This window comes from Mytilus trossulus, chromosome 4 (genome assembly GCF_036588685.1).
Source record: "Mytilus trossulus isolate FHL-02 chromosome 4, PNRI_Mtr1.1.1.hap1, whole genome shotgun sequence".
NCBI classification, from domain to species: Eukaryota; Metazoa; Mollusca; class Bivalvia; order Mytilida; family Mytilidae; genus Mytilus; species Mytilus trossulus.
This window is the reverse complement of record NC_086376.1, coordinates 45,470,728-45,480,866: the sequence shown is the minus strand read 5'-3', so window position 1 is coordinate 45,480,866 and position 10,139 is coordinate 45,470,728.

The following is a 10,139-nucleotide window of genomic DNA, read 5'->3' as shown; positions in this document are numbered from 1 at the left end:
AGAATTTAGTTGGTTCGCTGTTTCTATGCAATATGGCGTTTAGATGAGTAATAATTTAACAACTACATCCTTTGATGTTCGTATGGTATCTAATGTTTTGAGACATCTTGTCACACCAAGGAAGGTCTGATCGTCGGGTTAGCCCAGTGAATCATTTTATAGAGAATAAAAAACTGATCCGTGAGGAAGACAGGACTTGATTGAACGTGTAAATGTTCTGTTATCTACAATTGCAATAGCGGTTGCTTGTACTTTCAGAGATTTTATATAAACTTATTATAATTTCCAGTAAAAATTATATATATATATTTTTTTTTATAAAAACACATTGTTCATTAAAGAAGAGGAACACATTTCAGACAGACCTTAGTCCTATACTATCAGATCACGATAGTATAGGTCTATATGAAATACATTCCTCTTCTATAAAGAAATCTTGGCAATAATTATTGACGGATAAAATTAAGTGTTATGCAGCATATTACAGATATGTGTTAAATAAAGGAATGGACATTAACATCACAAAACAGAAATATTTATCTGTAAATGATGTAGTGTTGTTGATGGTAAACAAACATGATTTTGGGTTGACAATGTATCTTTTATGAAATAATAAGATATGCGAGACAACTCTCCACCAGAGACGAAGTGACGTAGAAGTAAGCACCTATTAGTCAACAAATCTCATACTGCAAAGCAAGCTTTATAAGGACCCGAAATGACAAATATAAAACAGTTCAAACATAACTATAACGGCCTGATTCATATATAATACATTAAGGAAAATCAAATATGAAATACAGCAATAAACGGTACTGTAACAGCACAGCATAAGAACAGACTGTAAAAATCAAGGTGAAAAGTTGTTTTTCTACACAAACCACTTCCTTACTCATCATATACTTTCCGTACTACTTGTGACAAAGTGTGATGCAGTCAGGTAATGGCACTTCAGGGAAGATAATGTTATATTGGGAGACCTGAATGCACAGAGTTCGATTCTACTGCAAATGAAGTTGTTGATGCATTTCATGATTTATTTCTTATAACTATGAAACTTGTTGTATTCCTCAACTTACAAATAGACAATTTGGCAAATAGCTTATTAATATGACAAACATTTTTAGATGGTTGCCCCGACATACCGACTGTCAACTGGTCAAACAACTTGTTTGCCCAACACCCCAATAATCCGACAAAGGTAAATTACTGTCGTAATAGATTATATACTTTTATAATATATGTGTTCACATGGTATTTACTAAGTAATACCATGATCATATGCATGCTTAAGATAATCCAGAACCATGCAAGATATGGTAAACAAATGCAATGCAATGCAATAGTTTTGTAATATCGAGTTACATGAACCCAACATGTTATCTTGAAAAGTCCATTATAACAAATAGTTTTCGAACATGTACAAAGTTAATGCATGTATACTTCAGGATAATAGTATGATTGCCAAAGAGACATCTCTCCATAAGAAACCAAACGACAAAAAAGTTAACAACTATGATTCTTCAACAATGAGCAAAACACATAATAGTACCACAAAGTCAGCTAAAGAAGGCACCACAATAACAAAGGTCTGATAATTCAAACAAAAAACTGACGTCCTGATTTAATACAAAACAAATTCACAATAAACGAAAAATAAGTATGATATAAAGCAACAAACAACTACCACTAAATTGGATGCTTCTGACATGCACATACAGAATGTGGTGGGGTTAATGATGTTGAAGGCGCTCATGCCTTCTATAACATGAAACAGGGGTATACTGTACAATGCAAGAACAACTAAACAAAACACTTAACAAAAACCAAATATAAGATACAACCGTTATAAAGTTAGAGACCGGGCGTGAGAGGGAAGCATGGTTTTCACGAAGTTATATTTAAGTCAAACATATGTTTAGAGTGATGACGACACTTCCGGTTATATTCGAAAAGGATCGAAAAAAGGTATTCTCTTGATTTGGACGGTTGTAGGAAATTAACCCTTCATTTCGCTGCAGAAACAAAATGTCGGCCATAGACATATATATTATCTTATATATTGGCCGTACATGTACCTATAATGGTTTACTTTTATGAATTGTTTTTTGAATGGAGAGTTGTCTCATTGGCACTCACTCACACCACATCTTCCTATATCTATCTAAGTGGTGTTATGTGAAATTTTCACTGTAGTACTAGAATGTATAAAAATTTACCTAAGTATCTACATATTAGAAGTAAAAACAAATTCTGTAATTTTTTTTTGGAAAGTCCCAATTTAAAAAAGATAACAGGGGAAAGCATCTAAATGCTATCTACTTTAAATAATTTATGCTCACATTGTATTTGAACTACTCTTTCCTTCTTTGTAAGCAATGGTGGTATGTCACCTTAACATAACATGATGTTTGACTAATAAAAAATCTTGTTACAAATTAAACTCTGATACAACGTATAATGACATTTGCAGTCATAATGGATTTGTATTTACTATTAATGAAACATGTGCCACTGAACATGAAGCAAAGAAAAACTATTAATCATGTGAGACATATGAATGTACTCCTAATGCCACTTACTAGCTTTGTTATTGCATATTCATAAAACATCAAACTCTTATTATGTACATTTTGAATGTCATTCGTGTTCTTTGTTGCCTCTTTAAACACAACATTATAAAACCAGCAGTCTTTTCTTTCAACTTTATAGATAATCGATTGAAAAGCATAAGCCAGGATGCTAAGAGAAAGTATATCTAGCAACCCACACCCCTTCTCTGAAAATGACACAAGAACTAAATGAAATTCAGGACCAAGACGTTCGATCAGGGGTGAACATTCTTAAAAAAAAATTGAATACCTATGGGTGTTACCTTCAATGTCATTTGGTCTCTGGTGGAGAGTTGTCTCATTGAAAATCATACCGAAACTCCTTATTTCTAAAATGATTACTTTAGTTTGCTAAAAATAAACATTCATAATAATAAGAAGACTAAAATCTTGCACGTAAACGGTAAGTTTATGTCTCAATGCTTTCTATATCGCATGCACGGTAAATCTAAATAATCCGACCTGAGTAAACGAAAAATTTGTATCATTTTTCTCAGCAAAAAGATTTTCCTTGGTCACAACTGTTTTGTTTCTCATTTCTGTTGACGTTACACTATTTTCAGGTGTAAGTATGATAGGTTTTGGTACATTAATACAAATAAATCAAAGAATCGGTTTCAAAAATTGCGTTAAGATTCCAAATACAACAACTTTAAATTCAATGACACAAACTTGGAATATTTATATTTGTGCATTATAAATGCCCCGTGATATTTTTTTTCTACTCTTATGATTTTGCGATTAAAATGTCTAGAAGGAGTATGATAATTATATATACGTAAAACATTTATTACTCTCACCCAAATCATGTCTTTCATGGGAAGTAACTCTTTCTATTTTTTATTCAACGTCTATACCAACAATTGATAACAAAGGTTTCAAATTTTGCATTAAGTGAGGAAAGAAAAGTTTACAGAAACTGATTTTACAATGTTCATATCTGTCAAGTAAATTTCTTGAAGACAATAAGATAAAATCGAATTTGGGACAAAGAAAAAACTTGAAATCAATGTTAATTTGCTCTCATCCGCCATACATATAAAACTGTTTCACAGTTTTCCAGTAATGCAAATGTAAATGGAAAATAAAGGTTAATGTAATATGCATTATAAAGAGTCGTGCATCTTGGATCAAATGCGTGGTGTTGTTCTACGCAAGTATTTTATCTTGTCTTCGGGTTTAATGGAGTATACGGTTTTGTGTCTACCTTATCATCATATACTCCTCACTTCCTCTTTTCATACAGGGAGATGTGGCTATATAGATATAGGAAGATGTTGTGTCAAGGAGACACCCCTCCATCCAAGTCACAATTTATAAAAGAACAGTCAAGGTACGGTCTTCAACACGGAGCTTAGGCACACACCGAACAGCAAGCTATAAAGGGCCCAAAAAATTATTAGTATTTACTAGTATGAATTTGTTAACACTAAACCTTAAGAAAAATATTGCGTAGTTTCAAGAGGACAGGCACAATTACATTCGGCAGGGCTAAAACGGTAACCGTGAATTTTCATTATGTTTTGAAATAAAAAGATAGAATTATATTTCATTCCCTGAGTGTAAATACAATTGAACGCAGTTAAATGAAACAGTTTTCGACATTGGTTTATACGAAAGGAAAAGACGAGACCAAGGTATGGTCAAGCTCATTTTTACCTTGTAAAATTTTCGCAAATCACAAAGTTAGCTTGCTAATACTGTTTTCACTCAAATTGTCATTAACAGACAGAAGCTGGAATGACCTTTCAAAAGAAGATAGTGACGTTCAATGTTGTCCGACCGTGCAAGGACTGTATAGCCAGTCAAGGTACATGTAGTTAAAAACTTCCATATATATAATGTTGTCTGCATAACTCATCCAGTTACAAATATAAAAAAGAAGATGTGGTATGATTGCCATTGGGACAACTATTTACAAAAGACCAAAATGACAGAAACATTAACAACTATAGGTCACCGTACGGCCTTCAACAATGAGCAAAGCCCATAACGCATAGTCATCTATCAAAGGCCCCGATAAGAAAATGTAAAACAATTCAAACAGAAAACTAACGGCCTTATTTATGTAAAACAAAATGAACGAAAAACAAATATGTAACACATAAACAAACGACAACCACTGAATTACAGGCTCCTGACTTGGGACAGACACATACATCAATAATGTGGCGGGGTTAAACATGTTAGCGGGATCCCAGTGGCATAACAGTACAACATAAGAAACGAACTATAAAAATCAGTTGAAAAAGGCTTAACTCATCAGATAGACAAAAAATAAAAGTGGACGTGGCCGGGTACTTATACATCCCGACATTTTTAAACCCCATTTGTAAATGCTATGATTTCGATCGGATTAAAAGTAAAATTCATGTAGTTATGTTTTTTTTTCAACACGAAAAATTGTTATTACTAATCAATCTAGACGTGTAACGTATTTTGGGTAATTTTTCCGATGACCAATTAAATATGCTACAACTCTCTTTGCTTTTTTGTTTTTTTGTCTTATTCGTGAATGTACCATCAAACTTCACAGCTTATTAGATGTTTGATGAAAAACTGGAAATGTTAATTTCCAGGAAGCAAAACGATTTGTTGTTCATGTTATATACACGTTTAAAGTGTATGTAGGACAAAATAATCTTAGCACCTCTGGGTGCCGGATTTTCTCGCTGCATTGAAGACCCGTTGGTGGACTTCGATTGTAATCTGATCTTTGGTCGGGTTGTTGTCTCTTTGACATATTCCTTATTTCCATTTTCAATTTCATTGATCCAATATACATGGCATTATGTAGAGTATAAACACATGTTCGATGAACATCAAACGGTGAACCCTATTATGGTAAAAAAAAAACAAAAAAACAACGATTTATATATATCATGCAGCCGATGTGCTTTTCTGGAGATACCTTCATGATTCTTCATTTGAACGCTCAAAGCTGAATGTTTAAAAGCCAAGGATGTATAAAAACCGAAAAAGTTGAAGAGCTGTATAACCAAAATGGACCTAAACTAATGACAAAATCCATCTAAGACCTATTTTGTGAATAGATATAATAAAGATGTGGTATCATTGTCTAGATAACAATTATACCACATCCTCTTATTTCTATAAAATTAATATTATTTGTTAATATAAAGACACAAACATTAAAAAAAAAATGAATATTTGCAAATTAGCTAATAGTTTATGTATACATTATTTATTTCACATGCATATGATAAAATTGAGAATGCATGGAAATAGGGAATATGTCAAAGAGACAACAACCCGATCAAATAGCAGACAACAACCGAAGGCCACCAACGGGTCTTCAATCCAGCGAGAAAATATAACACCCGGAGGAGTTACACGAATGCATAGCAGGAGACGCATATCACCCTGTCGACGGACACGGTCTCGCTGCTTTTTTTTATTCCCCAAGATTTGTTGAAACCTTGATTCGATTTGGGGAAATTTTAACATCGTCAAACCAACGCCTTAATCTATCTGCCATGCTGGATATAAATATACAGTCACCGTCCGGTCGGAAATGGGACTTTAAAATTCAATTCCTTCTAGTATCGTTATCCTGCATTCTAAAGATCATCAAGGACAACAACTTTTTGTGAGACTGAAGGTAATTTTCCACATGATGATTGTTTTGCTGTTAAAACATAAAGTGACATGCGCATCGCAGCTATTTTGTAATGGATTTGGTTTTAATCATGCAGTGAAAAACTTTTGAAAATTAAAAAAGTTAATTCCTCTCGCGTTATGTATATTGTTTAACTGAGGTGCACGATTAAATCGGCACTATAAAGATATAAATTTCATTCTGGTAAATTAAGCGCGCCAAAACTTGGGTCAGCTGACTTGTGTCAATATCTCGGCACTTAAAAGAACCGGTCTTTTAACACACCGACCAACCAACCTGTATGATTTTATTTTTCAAAACCAGACGGATACATTCATTCTTCGCTGTATACTAGACACAGGAACTCGTCTCAAAAAATAAATGTTGAAGGTATATAGGAAAAAATGTCTGAGACGAGTACCTGTGATACTTGAATATCTTGCAAGGAAGTCGGAATGTATATTTTGTTTCATGTTCTCCTTTCAATTTCTTAAATTGAGTTTTGTTTTACATGTTAAGTCCATAGGAAATGCGTAGAAATGCAACGTATTTTTCAAATCCAAATATAATATAGCTGATGTATTATTGTTTATGATTATTTATTAAAAATACATGACGCAAACACTATCTATACAATATTTTATTTTAAGAATATATATATATATTTATATATATACATCTCGTCTAAACATCAACCCAACAATGTTAGATCTGTAAATTTGCTTTCGCAAATTTTTGGTTCTTCCCTCGCCGGGATTCGAACCCATGCTACTGTGATATCGTGACACCAAATCGCCTGCACTGCAGCCGTCCCGCTAGACCACACGACCACCTGGGCTCTCATATAAAAGAGCTTTCGGTGGGCATGTGTTCCCTTTCCACGTCAGTATACTAAGCGCTGAACTTACGGTTTCGGCCTATGATATTATAGTATCATAAACATCAATCTTATGTGGCGTCACTTAATTGAGTGAATTCAATTTATCCCAATCTAATACTAATACAGTATTAACAGCAATAATAGTTCTTTTCTAGATTTGGATATTTCATTTAAATTTCACATGGGAAAATCAAAGCATCTCTCCTTTCCTTTTGTTAATTTTACAATTGTGGATGCCAAAGTTCCTTCGGTTCCAATTCCTACATCCTATTCACCACCGAATGAGACTCGTAACTGAACTTGTACTTTCAACGAGCAACATGACGGGTGCCACTAGTATAGAGCAGGATTTGTGTACCCTTCCGAGGTACCTGAGATCGCTAATCATTTTTGTAAATTTGAGTTTCTATCAGATGTTAGGCAAACAAAATACCCCAGAAGTTGAAAAAACTAGTAGATTCACAAACATACCTATAAAACTAGCGACTTCATATGAGCAACACGAAACACCAAAAACTATAAAGGGCGATCTTCAAAAATTTCATTGTTTAAGTCGTATGACGATCCCTCACAGGAGCCATTGTCCTTTGATTGACTATTTTTATCTTTATTTTCGTTTTTCGTCTACATCTGAAAAATCTGAAAAACTATAAAATATAGACAGAAAATTAGGAAAAGGAAAAATGACCAGCAAGACGGACACATAATGGTGATTGAAATCGTCTACCCATTTCCAGACTTCTATACTTCTTATTTTAAAAACATACTAAGATAGAATACTGCATGATAGCTACTTTAAATAGAAAAAATGACAAGTAAGATGAGATTTACAAATAAGTCATCATGCATATATAGCTGAAATCGTTAATCTACTCCTTATTAGAGTTCTAGCTCTTTAATAATGAAATAAAAGGAGATGAATATACAAAATGATCAGCAAACAAGATCAACAAAAAGTGATTTTTGTCTGGAACTTAATTTTGCATCACAATACTGGAGTATTACCATTGTTGAAGATGTACATAGACCTATATATATATAATTCTCTTGAGACTATATGTTTATTGCAAAATGTTATGTCTTTACACAAAATATATGTTCTGATTGATAATTTGTTCTTGAAGAACAAAATTTATTAGTTGTTATCAGCTTTGAACTATAGAGTTCGGTTATTATGTTATTTTTTTCTGAAGGTTTTGTTTGGCTGTTACACCTTTGACTCCAGGTTTTAGGAGGGTTGATCGGTAACAAACATTTTCAACCCCGATAAATTCTTCGTTTTATATATATATATAAAAAAAAAGGATATGGTATCCATTCATGACACAGAGTCAGCACATGCACTGAAACAAAGCAAAGAAACAGCGCTTTAATTGCTGTTCTCAATGACTGTCCTCTTGTCCCAATTTAGATCATGTACTAGTATATAATCAACTATAATAGTATGTTATGCGAAATATATTTTGTGTCACCCGTAGCCGTCTTTTGCGTCTGTACCTCTTAATTCTACGATATGACATTGAGTTTGTTTTGGACTATAGAGTAATAAAATGAAGAGTAACACAGGATCTAGGCACGCGAAGAACACTTGTACATCTCATATACAGGTTTGGAACTCATTTGACTTGGCCTAAAAGGCCAAGTGAGCTTTTCTCATCACTTGGCGTCCGTCGTCCGTCGTTGTTAAACTTTTACACAAATCTTCTCCTCTGAAACTACTGGGCCAAATTTATAACCAAACTTGGCCGTAATCATCATTTGGGTTTCTAGTTTAAAAAATGTGTCCGATGACCCGGCCAACTAACCAAGATGGCCGCTACGGCGAAAAATAGAACATAGGGGTAAAATGTAGATTTTGGCTTATAAAGATTTATCTGCCCTGAAATTTTCGGACGAATCGGACAACTGGATGTTGGTTTGCTGCCCCTGAATTGGCAAATTTATGGAAATCTTGACGTTTTTTGTTATTATCTTGAATATTATAATAGATAGAGATAAACAGTAAACAGCAATAATGTTCAGCAAAGTTAGATCTACAAATAAGTTAAATATGATCAAAATGGTCAGTTGACCCCTTAAGGAGGTATTGACCTTTACAGTCAATTTTTAACATTTTTCATAAATTTCGTAAATTTTAACAAAATATTTTCCTCTGTAACTAATGGGCCAAGTTTATTATAGATAATTGTAAGAAGCAAGAATGTTCAGTAACGTAAGATCTACAAACACATCACCATCACCAAAACACAATTTTGTCATTAATCAATCTGTGTCTTTTGTGTAATATGCACATAGACCAAGGTGAGCGACGCATGCTCTTTGGAGCCTCTAGTTACTTGTTTGCACCACATTTTGTTTTGAATGGTGTTTGGTTAAATTCTATATACTAGTAGTAGAAAATAATGTATATGTGTTCAGGATAAGAACAAATAAACAATAAATACAATGCCGTGCGAAATGAAGTTCGAGATATTCTGGGCTGCCATGTACTGGCAAATGAGGGTATGTTGGATAGGGACATCATGGTAACAGGCCATCTACAGACCCTTCAAAGCATTGTCGCAAGGGCCCTCAATGTGCAGATAGTGTGGAACTATCTACAATAGCTATTAAGTTTAATGCACACATTCTGACCGGACGTTGCAGCGTACTTATACACCCCTCACATCAAACGGAAGTCCCACGTTTGCGAGGGTTTTACTGCCGGTCGGAAAAAGACCGAAGTGACCACATTTCTATTCCATAGTCACCCTTTGGGAAGCACGGATAAAGATAACTGTTAATCTGGACTTCTAGTCAGTGGAAAACTACAGCCTGTGTTCGCAACGTTGTCTGGTGAGATATATAAATATGCACTTCACGTCAAGTCTAATTTATAGGACTTAACTTGTATACATTTGTTCCAAGAAAAGAACACGTAGATGAATTGAAGTACGTTCGGATATGGCTTGTTTTTACTCAAGTTGACTTATAACCTCCGCAATACCTACGACTTTCGACTGTAATATTTCTGTTACAATTGTCCAGA